This window comes from Rattus rattus, chromosome 3, assembly GCF_011064425.1.
Source record: "Rattus rattus isolate New Zealand chromosome 3, Rrattus_CSIRO_v1, whole genome shotgun sequence".
NCBI lineage: Eukaryota > Metazoa > Chordata > Mammalia > Rodentia > Muridae > Rattus > Rattus rattus.
In genome coordinates, this window is record NC_046156.1 from 34,323,767 (window position 1) to 34,339,819 (window position 16,053).

The following is a 16,053-nucleotide window of genomic DNA, read 5'->3' on the forward strand; positions in this document are numbered from 1 at the left end:
CAGGCCTCAACGGATACAGAAAGATAGAAATAATCCCATGTGTCCTATTAGACCACCAAGGCCAAAAGCTCTCGTCTTCAATAACAATAATAAGGAAATAACACCCACATATAATGCTGAAAGTTGAACAATGCTCTACTCAATGATAACCTGGTCAAGGAAGAAATAAAAAAAAGAATTAAAGACTTCTTAGAATTTAATGAAATGAAGATACAAATACCGAAACTTATGGGGACGCAATGAAAAATCAAAAGCAGAGGGAAAATCATAGCTCTCCGGCCTACAGAAAGAAACAGGAGAGAGCATACATCAGCAGCTTGACAGCACACCCAAAAAGCTCTAGAACAAAAAAGAAGCAAATACCAGGTTCCAAAGTTAAAACTAGGAACAGATAAAACCATTTAACCAACCCCATAACCCCTAAAGAAATAGAAGCAGTTATTAAAAAAAAGAATATCCTAAGAGCACCCAACCAAAAAAGAGCCCAAGTCGGGGACCAGATGGATGTTTCATAAGAAATAGTTAAGTAAAAAATAAAAAAAAAAAAAAAAAAAAAAAAAAAAGTTCCCAACCAAAAGAGCCCAAGACCAGATGGGTTCAGTGCAGATTTCTATCAGACCTTCATAGAAGACCTCATACCAATATTATCCAAACTATTCCACAAAATTGAAACAGATGGAGCATTAGAAAATTCCTTCTATGAAGCCACAATTACTCTTATATCTAAACCACACAAAGATCCAACAAAGAAAGAGAACTTCAGACCAATTTCCTTATGGATATCAACTTATACCAATAAAATTCTCACAAAACCAAATCCAAGGACACATCAAAATGATCGTCCATCATGATCAAGTAGGTTTAACCCAGGTATGCAGGAATGGTTCAAATAACAGAAATCCATCAACATAATCCACTATATAAACAAACTGGAAAGATTAAACACCACATGATCAAATGAGAAAGCATTTGACAAAAAATTCAAACCTCTACATGATAAAAGTCCTGGAAAGAATAGGAATTCAAGGCCCATACCTAAACATAGTAAAAGCCATATACAGCAAACCAGTTGCTAACATTAAACTAAATATAGAGAAACTTGAAGCAATCCCACTAAAATCAGGGACTAGACAAGACTGCCCACTCTCTCCCTACTTATGCAATATAGTTCTTGAATTTCTAGCCAGAGCAATCAGACAATAAAAGGAGGTCAAAGGAACACAAATTGGAAAGGAACAAGTCAAAATATCACTATTTGTAGATGATATGATAGTATACTTAAGTGACCCAATAGTTTACTAGAGAACTACTAAGCCTGATAAACAACTTCATCAAAGTGGCTGGGTATAAAATTAACTCAAAGAAATCAGTAGCCTTCCTCTACTCAAAGGATAAACAGGTTGAGAAAGAAATTAGGGAAATGACACCCTTCATAATAGTCATAAATAATAAAAAAAAATATTTCGCTGTGACTTAACCAAGCAAGTGATAGATCTGTAAGGATAAGAACTCAAACTCCTGAAGAAAGAATTGAAGAAGATCTCCAGAAGATGGAAAGGTCTCCCCATGCTCATGGATTGGCAGGATTAATATAGTAAAAATGGTCATTTTAACAAAAACAATCTACAGATTCAATGCAATCCCCATCAAAATTCCAATTCAATTCTTCATAGAGTTAGAAAGAACAATTTACAAATTCATTTGAATAAAAAACCCAGGATAGCTAAAACTATCCTCAACAATAAAAAGAACCTGGGGAATCACATCCTAACATCAAGCAAAGTAATATAGAGCAATAGTGATAAAAAATGGTATGGTATTGATTCAGAGACAGGCAAATGGTCCAGTGGAATAGAATTGAAGACACAGAAATGAACCCACACACCTATGGTCACTTGATTTTTGACAAAGGAGCCAAAACCATCCAATGGAAAAAAGGTAGTATTTTCAACAAATGGTGCTGGTTCAACTGGAGGTCAGCATGTAGAAGAATGCAAATTGATCCATGCTTATCACCCTGTACAAAGCTTAAGTCCAAGTAGATCAAGGACCTCCACATCAAACTAGATACACTCAAACTAATGAAAAAAAAAAATTGGGTGAGTCTCAAACACATGGGCACTGGAGAAAATTTCCTGAACAGAACACCAATGGTTTATGCTCTAAGATCAAGAACCAAATAAATGGGACCCCTCATAAAACTGCAAAGCTTCTGTAAAAACAAAGGACACTGTGATTAGGACAAATGGCAACTAGCAGATTGAGATAAGATCTTTTTACCAATCTACACATATGATAGGAGGGTTAATATACAAAATATACAAAGAACTCAAGAAGTTAGACTCCAGAGAGACAAATAACCCTATTAAAAATGGGGTTCAGAGCTAAACAAAGAATTCACAGATGAGGAATATCAAATGGCTGAGAAGCACCTAAAGAAATGTTCAACATCCTTAGTCATCAGGGAAATGCAAATCAAAACAACTATGAGATTCCACCTCACACCAGTCAGAATGGTTAAGATAAAAAACTCAGGTGACAACAACAGATGCTGGTGAGGATGTGATAAAGAGGAACACTCCTCCATTGTTGGTCAGATTGCAAGCTGGCATAACCATTCTGAAATCATGTGGAGGTTCCTCAGAAAATTGGGAATTGCACTACCTGAGGACCCAATCATAGCACACCTGTGCATATACCCAAATGATGCTTCCACATACAAGTAAAGACACATGCTCTGCTATGTTTATAGCAGCCTTATTTATAATAGCCAGGGCTGAAGATCTCAGATGTCTCTCAACAGAGAATGGATACAGAAAATGTGATACATCTACACAATGGAGTACTACTTAGCTATCAAAAACATTGACTTCATGAAATTCATATAGGCAAATGGATGGAACTGGAAAATATCATCTTGAGTGAGGTAACCCAATCACAAAAAATAATACATACACTCTACTGATAAATGGATATTAGTCCAAACACCAAATTACCCAAGATGCAAATGCACGGACCACATGAAACTCAAAAGGATGATCAAAATGTGAACACTCCTCTTAAAAGGAATAAAATATCCAGGAGGGGATACAGAGGCAAAATTTAGAGCAGTGACTGAAGAAATGGCCATTCAGAGCCTGTCCCACATGTGGCCCATATATATACAGCCACCAAAACTAGATAACATGGATGAAGCTAAGAAGTGCATGCTAACAGGAACCGGATGTAGATCTCTCCTGAGAAACACAGCCAGAAAATGGCAAATACAGAGGCCAATGCCAACAGCAAACTACTGAACTGAGAACAGGACTCCCATTGGAGGAATCTTAGAAAGGACCAAAAGAGCTGAAGGGGCTTGCAACCCCATAAGAACAACAATGCCAACCAACCAGAGCTTCCAGAGACTAAACCACTACCCAAATACTATACATGGACTGACCCTAGGCTCCAACTGCATAGGTAGCAGTGAATAGCCTTGTTGGGGCACCAGTGGAAGGGGAAGCCCTTGGCCTGCCAAGGTTGGACCCCCAGTGTAAGGGATTGTTGGGGGAGCTGTAATGGGGATGGATATAGAGGGGAACACACATATAGAAGGGGAGGGGAGGAATTAGGGGGCTGATGAACAGGAACCCGGGAAAAGGAATAACATTTGAAATGTAAATAAATACACAATTCAATAAAAATGCAAAAGAAAACATTTAAAAAAGAGAGTCATATACTGGGGGCTGGAGAGACAGCTCAGTGGTTAAGGGCATTGACTGCTCTTCCAGAGGCTCTGAGTTCAATTCCCAGCAACCACATGCTGGCCCACAACCATCTGTAATGGGATTCGATGCCCTCTTCTGGTGTGTCTGAAGAGAGCTACAGTGTACTCATATAAATAAAAATTAATAATAAAAAATTCATATACCTTGTATCCAAGTTACATGCAAATTATTACACATATGAATGCAGGATCCAAAATATTAATGTTATACAGTATATGGAATGTATATAATACAATATAAAAAGCTAACGGTGACTGGAAATGCTGTTGCCAACCAATCTAAAACTCTAAACGTAAACATGCATTCTTTTCATGTGTAGGGGAAGGGGACTTAAAGGCTGGGTCTTACTTACATAGCCCAATCTGGCTTCAAACTCTACATCCTCCTTCCGTTAGCTGTGCTGAGATTACAGGGGTCTAGGGAATGACTCGGTGGTTAAGACCTCTTTCTGCTCTGAGTTTAGGTCTCAGCACACACGTCAATCAGGAACTCACAACTGCCTGTATTTACAATTCAAGGAGTTCTAACACCCTCTTCTGGTTTCCAAAAGCACACTTCCATGCATGGTACATACACATGTGTGCACATGTGTGTGAGCACAAACAAACACACACACACACACACACACACACACACACACACAGTAAGTTCAAAACAATTTTAAAAAGAAGTTGAAGAAAATTGCTTTTTAGTTCCTGAATCTCTTTGTACCATTGATGTAATGTGTTGAATCAGCAACAGGGAAAGTCAGGGGTTGGGGGGGTAGGGGGTGATCTATTACCAGAAAAAGAGTGTATCAAAGGCTTGGAGGTGAGCCCTGATGCCAACAGCTGGCTGGTTTCAGAAACCTTGTGTGATAGGTTATCTCAGAGTCTTTTCCCAGGCAGTTGTTGCCTTGTGTGCAGATGCTCAGACAACTGAGTAACCCTGCGACAACTTATTCCTCCTAGATAGAATTTTATATACAGTTGCAGGGTAGGTTGGGTCTGACTGCAGATGCTTCCTATCGGCTTGGCCTGAGATTCCTCATTAATGTGACCTATGGGGGGCTGTGGCTATACGACAGGGGCCTGGAGTTAGGAGCAGGTGAAACTCCTACCATCCCTTCTGGGTCTCCGGGGCTTCAAGGCCTAGCTCGACCTTACCATGCTTCCTTTCATGGTCCTCCACCCCACACACTTATAAGGGAATATTATCCACAAAGTGCAAAATAACCACACTACAATCCACAGACCCAAGAGGCCAAAAAAGCAAGGAAGACCAAGAGGATGCCGGCTCTCCTCAGAAGGGGAAATAGACATTGGAGGGAAACAGAGGAGGGAACTGGGATGGGAGAGAGATGGAACTGGCTGGACCTGGGTGGGGATGGGGGAGGGAGGGTGCATCTCTATGTCCTGTGACAGAGACCAGGGATGGGGAAGAGCTACAGGGGTTTCTGGGGGTGAGTCTAGCTGAGACTCTAGCAGTGAGAGGGATATGGATCCTCAAGTGGCACACCTCCTGTGGTCAGGCAGGACTCCCAGTGGAGGGGATAAGTGCACCACCTCACCCACAAACCTTCCACCCCAAATTTGTTCTGCCTCCAAGTGTAGGGTCAAAACAGAGCAGAGACGGAAGGAATGTTGACAATGACTGGCCCAACTTGTCCATCCTGTGGGTAAGAACCAATCCCTGATGCTATTAATGATACTATTATGCTTGCAAACAGGAGCCTATTGCAACTGTCCTCTGAGAGGCTCTACCCAGATGCCAATGGAAACAGAGGCAGAGACCCAGAGCTGAACATTAGATGGAGCTAGGGAAGTCTTGTGGAAGAGTTGGGGGAAGGATTGAGGAACTCAGAGGGAATAGGACTCCACAAGAAGACCAACAGAGCCAATGAACCTGAACCCTTGGGGACTCCCAGAGACTGAACCAACAACCAAATAGCAAACACGGGCTGGACGCAGACGCCCACCCCCTGTACATATGTAGCAGACTGCGGCTTGGTCCTCATGTGGGTCCCTCACAAACTGGAGCAGGGCTGTCCCTAATCTGTTCCCCTAAATGGGCTGTCTGGTGTGGCCTCAGTGGGAGAGGATGCACATGGTCCTGCAGTGACTTGAGGTGCTGGGGAGGACTGATACCCAGGGGGGACCTCCTCCATCTCAGAGTTGAAGGAAAGGGGTGGGAGCAGGGGTCATGTGAGGGAGGATTGGGAAGAGAGGGTCTGCAATTGGGATGCAAAGTGAATGAATAAATGAATGAATGAATGAATGAATAAGGAAAAAGAAAGAAAGAGAGAGAAAGAAAGAAATGAAAGAAATGTTTTCTTTTATAAGAGTCGCCATGGTCATGGTGTCTCTTCAGAGCAATAGAAACCCTAACTAAGACACCAAGTGACCTAATGGCCTCCTCTGGCCTCTCTGGATACCCAAACACAAGTGCTGCATGCTTACACTTAACCACGCAATGAACGAAAATTAAAAATTTAAAATAAACATATACATATCTTAAAAATACATTTATACAAAGAACATATTCCAATTTCTCTGAAGAGCCAAGATCCAAACATATGTGCTCCCTTGGTAAACTAAATTAATTTATCAATTTCTGACTCATAAATCACAAAAAGATTAAAAGATTATTGGGGAAATATTTGTGATGTAGTCATCACAAATAGAGTGTTCAGGAAATATATCCTGTTACTTATTGCTAGTGTTTCCCTCTAGATTTTTCTGCAGTATTTTCTTTTTCAAATATTGTTTTTGTCCATAGAACTTCCAGAAACTTTAGAAAACAGTTTAAATAGGAAATGATCCAGAGTACCTTGGTTTTGGTTTTGGTTTTGAGACTGGGTCTGGATGTGTTTGAATTTCATATGCAGGGAAGGGTGGCCTTGAGTTTGTGGCCCTCCTGCCTCTACATTCAGCATGCTGGGATTGTGAGTGTGACATTAGTCCAGCACAAGGGTGTGCATCTAGTGGCTTTTAATGTCTTTGAAATGTATCTACAATCTTAAATGAAAGCTAAACCACACACTGTGACATCAGTGTTTGACGAGCTCCTCTATCTTACGTTTTGAAATTGAATCATACAACTTCTTTTTGTCTCTGATGTACCCGATCATATCAGCCAAACCAAAGGAAGAAGGAGGGCACATTACTCCATCCTGGCGAAAATATTTCCCTTTGGTTTGTAATTTCCCTCTATTACGTCATGCCAATTTCAGAACCAGAAAAACATAAATAAAAGCAACCGCGTCATTGAGGCTTAGAGGTCACTTTAATTTGGCTACGTGGAACTTCATGTGCTCTTTGGGACACAAATTTATTACGGGCCCAGTGAAAAGAACAAACATTGACCGTGAGGGCAGATAGAACATTGTTCATTGCATTATCTTTTATTCAACTCCCACTCAGCAGAACTGGAAGAAATAATCCAAGCTTGGCTGAAACAAGCCTGTCTAGCAACCAACTTGGGGCGCAATCATAGAATGCATGTGGATAATGGGGCTAAACCCCAGGGAAGTCTTGAAGTAGGGAACTCTATCTGGTGATAAACTTCGTCTCCTGCTTCTATACCATTCCCTTCCTCCTAGCCCGTGTTTGTTCCAGGCCTCCTGTTTCTGTGTTTTCTCAACAAGCTCTGTTCTTCTCCTTCTTGACTGGCAAAATTAACTTAAGGAAGGATGGCCTATCATGCCTCAGCGTTTGGGGGCTCAGTCCAGCCTGGTGGAGAAGTCACAGCGGCAGATGTGTAGGGTATCTGCTCACATTGTATCCGTGGACAGGGAGCTGAGAGAGATGAACGGTTGGTGCTTCTTTGTTTTGTCTTCCATTGGGGAGTCAGACCATGAGACTGTCATGCAAGGCTAGCCTTCCCACTCAATTAACTTAATCTAAAAAAGACCATTGCACACCCAGGAGTTTTCATCATCTAGGGGGGAATCTAGATTCTGACCAGATTGACAATACCCCATCACTATCAAGATCACAGTCGGTCGAGGGAAGTCAAGGCTAGAACCAGAAGAAAGATGATCTTTGGTTTGTCTCTCTGGCTTGCTCAGTGTATTTTTATATAGGCCAGGACCACCTGCCCATGGATGGCATTGCCCACAGTGGCCTGGGTCCTCCCATTAACAGTAATATTAAAAATACACTACAGACTTACCTATAAGTCAATCTGAGTTGTCACAATCAGTTTCCCTCTTCCCAAATCACTTGTGTCAAATGAACAAAAGCCAACAAAACAAAAAAAACACACACACACACACACACACACACACACACACACACACACTCACACACAGAGAGCCAGTGCTGGGTTTAGTATTCACAGGGAGCTCTCATCCAAGGCCTAGTAAGCAGAGAGAGAATTAGTTCCTCATTCTTAACATCAGCCATGTCCCTTCATAGGTCAGCGTTAGAGGAACCAGCCAGGTGTGATCTCCTTGACTTCATCCTTCTGCCTAGGCCTCCCAACTCCTGAACTAGAATCAACAGAGACCCTCATGTCATCTGCATTGGTCAGACCTTCTGGTCCATAGCCAAGCAAAGAAGGGTTGTGATTGGTCTGGAAGGAGGACATTGAGTGTGTAGGGTCTAGAGGCTAAATCTCGTGCCTGGTGTTTTTTGCCGGACAGATACTGAAAGCAAGTAGATGTTGTTCTTTTCACAGGCAAACCAGCTATCTTGACTGCACCTATGACAATTGCTCTTCAATTTCAATGGCACTTAGCAGAAAATAAAAGTAGTTCTGGTACAATATCTATGTCCATTATCTTGGCTCAGATGGATGAAAACAGTAACTAAAATATACTACTAGCCTATTTGTTTCTGAGACTGAATCTCAGGTACACAGGGGCTATGGCCATGAACTCATTATACGACCTTGAACTTCTAATTCTGTTCTACATAAAGCACTTGGATTAGAGGTGTTCATTATCACACCTTGATCCCTGGGGTCCTGAGGTCCAACAAACTCTTGAGCTTCGCGTATGTTAGATAAGCTGTCTATCACTTTAGGCCCACCCCCAACCCTACATCATTTTTTTTGCATGCTGACCTTACAGCAGAAACATTTCTATTATTGTTGTTTGTGTTTAAAACTTTGTTAGACAGTCAGAGAAAATCTACTGTGACACAATTTGCCTCAAATCCATTCTGAGTTGTATATTTGCTTTTCTATTTAAAAAAAAATACAATTTACTCTTCCTTTCCACAACAAAAACATTAACAAGCCACAGGTAATCTCTCAGTACTTCCTATCTTTGCCTCTCTCCCTGGAACATCGGTTGTATACATGTGTGAAAATAAAAGGTCCCTGATGCTCCCTTGCTCTGCTGATGCTCAACTTTCAGGCTTGCCTTTTCCAGAGAAGAAAACCTCTGGGCTACCTCGACCTTCTGAACAGGAATCTGCATCCCGACTAGATGCAGGACTGACTCCCATATGCAGGGTGACATTTTAGAAATACTGGCTTGGGGGTGTGTGTTGGGGGGAGGGGCATTGGAGATGACTCACTGGTTGAGAGAGCACTGGCTGTTCTCCTCGAGGACCCTGGTGTGGCTTTCAGTACCCACATGCTGGCTCCATAGCTTCTGAGTCCATGGTTGCCAAGGCTGTGTCTTGCCCAGCAAGGTCCAGGTAAGACTGAGACCATGGGTCCAGACTCACCTTTGACCTGCAGAACTAGAACTAAGACCTGCTTCTCACCTTTTAGTTCCTGCCGTGTCCTCTGTTCCATGTGAGCCAAGACCCAAAGTTTTCCCTTTAGTCCTGAACATACTATATCTGTTTTTGTTTTTGTTTGTTTGTTTGTTTTGTGGCCATCTCACAGATCTCTCTGCTGAGCTTTGCTGGAACGGACATGGTGTTTTGACTTGGGAAGGCCACGCAGCCTCTTGTCACTTGATATTTTCTGAGGTGGTTCTTCCACATCGGAGGAAGCACGATGCAGTCACGGGTCTTCAACAGCACAACAAAGCGGGAAGGTCTGTTTCTCTCCACTACAATGAACAGGCCTTCAAACACAAACATATTTCCCCCAAAAGTGGAGATGCAAAATATCTACCCTGGAATAAAACCACAGAAATAATATAAAATTTAAAAAGCTGAAACCCTGTGATGGGCAGAGGGATGAGTCAGGATTTGACAAAGGACCAGGGTGAGTCCTGGTTGTCGTGTTTGGAAAACTCATTTTCTTTCAGGTAGTCAGGAGAATTCAAAAATTTCCCTCTACTGCAAAACCATACATAATTTAATTTGTTCTGTGACAAAATATGACACTGCTTCTTGCTCATCGTTTGTAAATAAAAGAAAGCTACTTGGAAATGATTTCTTTTCAATTTTGAGGAAAACAGCATACATGTGAGGTGGCTAACATCACTGGCTTTCACGGGCGCCCTCTGCTGGCACCTGCTGGACACATTTTTCTTTTCTTCTTTTTCTTTCTTTCTTTCTTTCTTTCTTTCTTTTTAAATCTTTTATACATCTATTGTGGACTTCAGTGTTTTGTTTTGTTTTCACGAAATAAGTTTTTTAAAGCACTGGGCAGAAAGAAAAACATCTTAAAAAAGTCCATAAACCAAGAATGATAGGGACACACCTAAGGACAGCACCTGGGAGGCTCAGGCAGGAGGCTTATGGAGAGCGCTACAGCGTAGTGCATCTGAGTTATTATGGGACGCAAAGTGAAACCCTGTCTTATACAACAACAAGGAGAGAGGACCCGGTTAACTTGGTTGAGTACTTGCTTGGCACACAGGAAGCTATGTAAACCTGGCATGATGGCGCCTGTAATCCCAACACTGAGGAGGTGGAGTGGGAATTCCAAGCTCAACCTCAATCTTCGCAGGGATTAGGGAGGAGGAGGAGGAGGGAGGAGGAGGAGGAGGAGGAAGAAGAGGAGGAGGAGGAGGAGGAGGAGGAGGAGGAGGGGGAGAAAGAGGAGGAGGAGGAGGAGGAGGAGAGAGGAGGAGGAGGAGAAAGAAGGGGTTTTAATCTTAACAATGCAAACAATGCTGGGTAAAATGGATCACCACTGTAATCCCAGCAGAAACAAGAGGAGCAGAGGTTGGGAGTGACCCTCATCGCCAAAGCATCAGTTGTCTCAAGAAACCATGCTGCACCTGACACTCAGCTGCACAATGAGTTTGGGAGCAGCCTAGGATATATAAACACCTATTAAGAAATTAATTTTAAAAGGGGAGGAAGCAGCAAGCTGGACCATTGGGTATATTCACTTGGTGCCAAACTTGACAACCTCAGTTCAATACTTGTGACCCACGTTTGTCTTTGAGGCAGGGCCTCCACATCACTGGTGCTCGGAACTTGCCACATAGTGGTCTATGCTGGCTTTTGAATTCACAGAGGTCCACCTACCTCTGTTGGAATTAAAAATGTGTGCCACCATGATCATGGGGAGGAGTTTTGTGTAAATACAAACTTTAAAAAATTCAAATATGGGAGGGGGTCTGGAGATGGCTCAGCAGTTAAGAGCACTGACTGTGCTCTTCAGAGGTCCTGAGTTCAAACCATGAAACCACATGGCTCCTACTATCTGTGGGGATCCAATAAGTATCTTCTGGTGGTGTCTGAAGGCAGCTACAGTGCAGCGTGGGTGCAGGGATAACAGTTGCAGCAGGGCTGCATGTAGGGCAGGTGAGAGACAGCAACTCTGAGCAGCACTGTGCTGTGAGACCCAGGCTAACCTGGGAGCCAAGTGTGTCAATCCGTGGTGATGGAAGGTTTATCCACAGCACTTGCTCTTCCACATCCCTCCTCTAAGCCTTTCAATGAACGTTGTCAGATCATTCATAGGCCATGATTTAGCACCTGGGGCCTGGGATGTAGCCCTGTTGAGGATACCTGAGGCCTGAGACACCCCTAATGCTGTGAAGAAGAAAAAGGATGATTTGTTTTAGGCCTTACAGTCAGTATTTTTTATTTATTTATAAAATATCTTTTGTTTTGTAGATAAGTCTCTTCTCTCTTCAACAGAACCTCAGTAGCCAAAATTGGGCATGAACTTGCTGTGTGATCAGGGATGCCTTATACATCTGACTCCCTCACCTGCCTTAACAATATTTGTACTTCTTTAGGAAGCCCAGAGAGAATAATTATAATTCTTAAAAAATTAATTTTGGGGGAGGAGTATTTTTCTGCAACAAACAGTTTTTGAAAGTGGGCTGTGTGAAACTGGGCCTGGCGACACACAACTGTAATTCCAGCCTGAGGAGGTGGAGGAATAAGTACTAAGAAGTCCAAGGTCGTCCTCAGCCACAAAACGACATTGAGACCAGCCAGGGCTATATGAAACTATGTCTCATCCTTTTCATACATGTGCCAAGGTCTCAAACCCACGATCTTCCTGCCTTACTCCTGCACAGTGAAGGCTGGTATTACAAATATGTGTCAAGTGGTATGTGACCATTTGATATGGTCCTAGCTAGAGTTTTATTACAGTGAAGAGGCACTATAACCATGGTAACTCATATAAAGAAAAATATTTAATGGGGCTGACTTAGAGTTTGAGAGGTCTAGCCTATTACCATCATGACAGGAAACTTGGCAGCAGGCAGGCAGGCAGGCTTGGTGCTGGAGAAAGAACTGAGAGTTCATGCACGTGTGAGCGGCCGGCGAGCATCATGGCGGCGGCCAGTCTCCTCGGGGCAACCCGGGTGTGGGCCCGCTGGCATCCCCGGGCACTCGCGGTCCCCGGGAGACTTGGAGAATTCTTTATCCGGGAATATGCCAAGAAGTCAGTCAGCAAGGGTGGCAAGGGTAGAGTGGCCGCTGAGGCCCTGAAGGACCCCGAGGTGTGCACAGACCCCTCTCAGCTCACCACACAGGCCATTGGGGGGTGGGGGTGTCAACATCTACAAGAAAGGCCAGGAGGTGGCCCTGAAGCCAGACTCCGAGTACCCGACATGACTGTTCCAGGTGGACCTGGGTCCCCCCAAAAAGCTAGAGGAACTAGAACCAGAGTTCCGAGAGTACTGGCGACTGCTTCACTGACAGAACATCTGGCGTCACAAGAGGCTGAGCAGAACATGGCCTGTGGTGTGAGTGTGGGCCTCACTCCCAGAGCCATGCCTGGTGCCAGCCAGAACCAGAAGAGACCAGGTCCTTTATCTGCGCTCACTGATGGCGTGCAGGCCTTGCACACTAAACAAAGATGAAAATGAAAGAAAGAAAAGAAAACTGGGAGTTCTACATCTGGATCTGCGGGCAGCAGGCAGAAAACAGCTTGAGGATTCTGAGGACCTCAAAAGGCCCACCCCAGGATGCAACTTCCTCCAACAAAGCCACACCTAATCTAACAAAGCCATATTAGACCAAGTATTCAAACACAGTGTATGGGGGCCATTCCTACTCAACCACCACCAGATACAATAGACAGAGTCAGTCAGAGACTTTCTCAATTCTATATTTGTGGATTGAATAAGAATAGCCTCCATAAGCTCATATATTTAGTTACCAGGAAGGGGCACTATGTAAAAGATTAGGATTAAGAGGTGTGGTTTGTTGGAGAATGTCTCTAAGAAATTAGTTTAAATTTCAAAAACGATGTCAGAAACCCAAGTCAGTCAGTCACTGTCTGTCTGTCTTGTCTATGATCAGGAATATACCTCAGCTACTGCTCTAGGACCTGTATGCCTCCAGCCATGCTCCCCAATGTGATGATAATGAATAAACCTCTAAGCTGCAAGTAAGCACTCAATTACGCATCTTGTCACAGTTGCTTTGGTCATGGTGTTTCTTCAAACCAATGGGAACAGTGACTGAAGCAGGAAGTTAGTAACAGAGTAGGGTGTTACTATGACATTACTGATCATGCTGTTTTTCTAGAAATATAAACTTTGGGATTTTGGGCTGAACAGGCACTTGAACACTCAGGTCATCCCAAAGAGGAGTGTGGAAGACTGTGGTACTCAGAGAAATGTAGATATCATAGCCCAGAATCAAAAGGTATCATAGGAAAGAATGTTAGTAATTTGTTTGAAGAGTTATTCTTGTGATTTTTGAAGAATATGGCTTTTTCCTTGTTCTGCCACCACTTTACAGAATCTGCCTGAAGGCTATACTAGAGTTTTCAATCAATGGCATTGGGAGGGAGACTTCAAGATACTCTATGTATTGATTATGTTTGTAGTTTTTAGTTGGCCAGGATTACAAGAGATCTCTAATGAAAAGGAGCAAGCTGGACAATGAGACAATGAGAAATAAAAAAAAAAAATGTATAGTTTGAGAAAGGAGCACCAAAAAAAGCAAAAAGATAAGTTCAGTGGACTACCACCTTTTACACACACACACACACACACAGATTTAAAAAAGGCTGATGAAATAGGTTAGAAAGTGATGTCAGGAGGAAGCTGATGGGGAACTGTGAGGCCAAGTCAACTCCAGCAAGCAGCAGGGTGGCAACACCCATGTGGTTCTGTCTTTGGAGGTCAAAGATAGAAGGAAAATTGTCTTAGTTGAAAGTTTTACTGCTGTGATCAGACACCATGACCAAGGCAAGTCTCCTTGAGGACAACATTTAATTGGACTTCAGCCCCACAGTTCCAGAGAGTTCAGTCCATTATCATCAGGTGGGCATAGCAGCACCAGGTAGGCATGGTGCACAGGGCTCATGTCTTCATCTGAAGGCAGGTAAGGAGAAAACCCCAGCTACAGGATGGGGTCTCCAACCCATGCCCACAGTGACATACCCTACTCAACCAGGTACACACACCTCCAAAATAGTGCCCTCCCTGGGCCAAGCATATACAAGCTATCACAAGATGTTTGAAATCTCCCTCTCCACCTAAAGCTACTGAGGAAGGCGTATGTCAGAGCTATCTCTGCATGGAGGCCCAAATGAACATGAAAGGTAGAAGCCCCCTGGACTTCAGTGGAAACCCCAAGATGATGGAGATGCCATAGCCATGGGACAGCTGAGGAGGAGGCTGTAAAACAAGGTGTGGAACCAGCCAGGAGAGAGAAGTGTGCAGTTGTCAGCAAGGCTTAAAGGGTTTTTCCATCTGAAGAGTGCTTTGGATCAGACGTGTTACAAGAATTTGAAGATTGCTCAGCTAGTTTGCAGCCTTGCTTTAGTCTAGCATTTCCTCCTCTGTTGCCTTCCATCCCTTTAGGGAGTGGTAAAATTATATCCTATTACCCTATGTTGGAATCATGTGGTCTGCTTTTATGTTGATTTTATGGGGTTTCAGTTAAGGGGTGCTGTGAGCTCAGAGAGACTTTGGGCTGGAGCAAGCGTTGAGACTGTGGGACTACAGGGTCTTTCTGAAGGTGCGTTGAATGCATTTTCGCAGTATGGCTACAAGCCTATGGGGGCCAGAAAAGTGGAATGTATCATGCTGGTAGCGGACCAAACCGCTGAGAGACCACCGCAAGCAGGCCCCAGTTACTCTGTCTTCACAACAATTTGCCTTGGTCGCTTGTTCTTCTCAGCAACAGAACCCCAGTGACTGAGACTCCTAGCTGTCTGGAAAGGCAGTATTCTCCTAACGGCCTTCAGATGAGCGTAGAACTCTCAGCTCCTCCTGTTCATGCCTGCCAGGTGCTGCCATGCTCCACCTTGATGATAATGGACTGAGTGGTGGTATGAACTTAGCATAACACATTGGGGAAACATGACCGGCTTTAGAATTTGTTTTCACTAATGATACCTGAGTACCATAGTGGTTCAAGCCTCATCTTTTCTAATATCAACTTGGAGGACAGACATGGGACTCAAGTCATCAAGCTTTCAACGGACAGCGGGGAATTAGTATCATCAGGAAGGTCACAGAACCACCTGTCTGTGACAGATTACAAGACTAGGAAGAAAAGTTGGGCTGTGACCTGGATACAAAAAAAAAAAGGGGTCAGTGGTTCCGTTGGAACAGACAATTGTAAACGAGGGAAGGCCAGGCAAGCTTCCAGATGGATATTTTGTTCAAACAAGATTGCAAGCATAAATAACTTCCCAATGCCATACTGATTTTTTCATTCTATAAAATGTATTTAATTCCTAAAACTCTTCATAAATCTGCCTTTCCCTTGCAGCGGGGAATTGGCAAAAGTCAAAAAAATTAAAAGAGGGCATGCAAAACATTTCATTCGGCATCATTCTGCAAGTCTGTGAGTCCTTGCAAATGGTTGGGATTTCTGCTTCACTGTACTCTGCTTGGCACCTCAAGATCCTTCGGTATTCGACCTTTCCATAACACAGGAGCCGAGGCCAAGCCGTCATAGACTGAAGAGATCTGCTGTTAACCTGCTGAGGTAACATACCTCTAAGAATAAAGCCCCTAGAG

General features: G+C 43.3%; 1 pseudogene; it reads left to right on the forward strand.

Moving 5' to 3' along the window:
• Window positions 1–12,356: 12,356 nt before the first annotated feature.
• On the forward strand, window positions 12,357–12,817 carry LOC116895741 (annotated as a pseudogene).
• The last annotated feature ends 3,236 nt before the right edge of the window (window positions 12,818–16,053 follow it).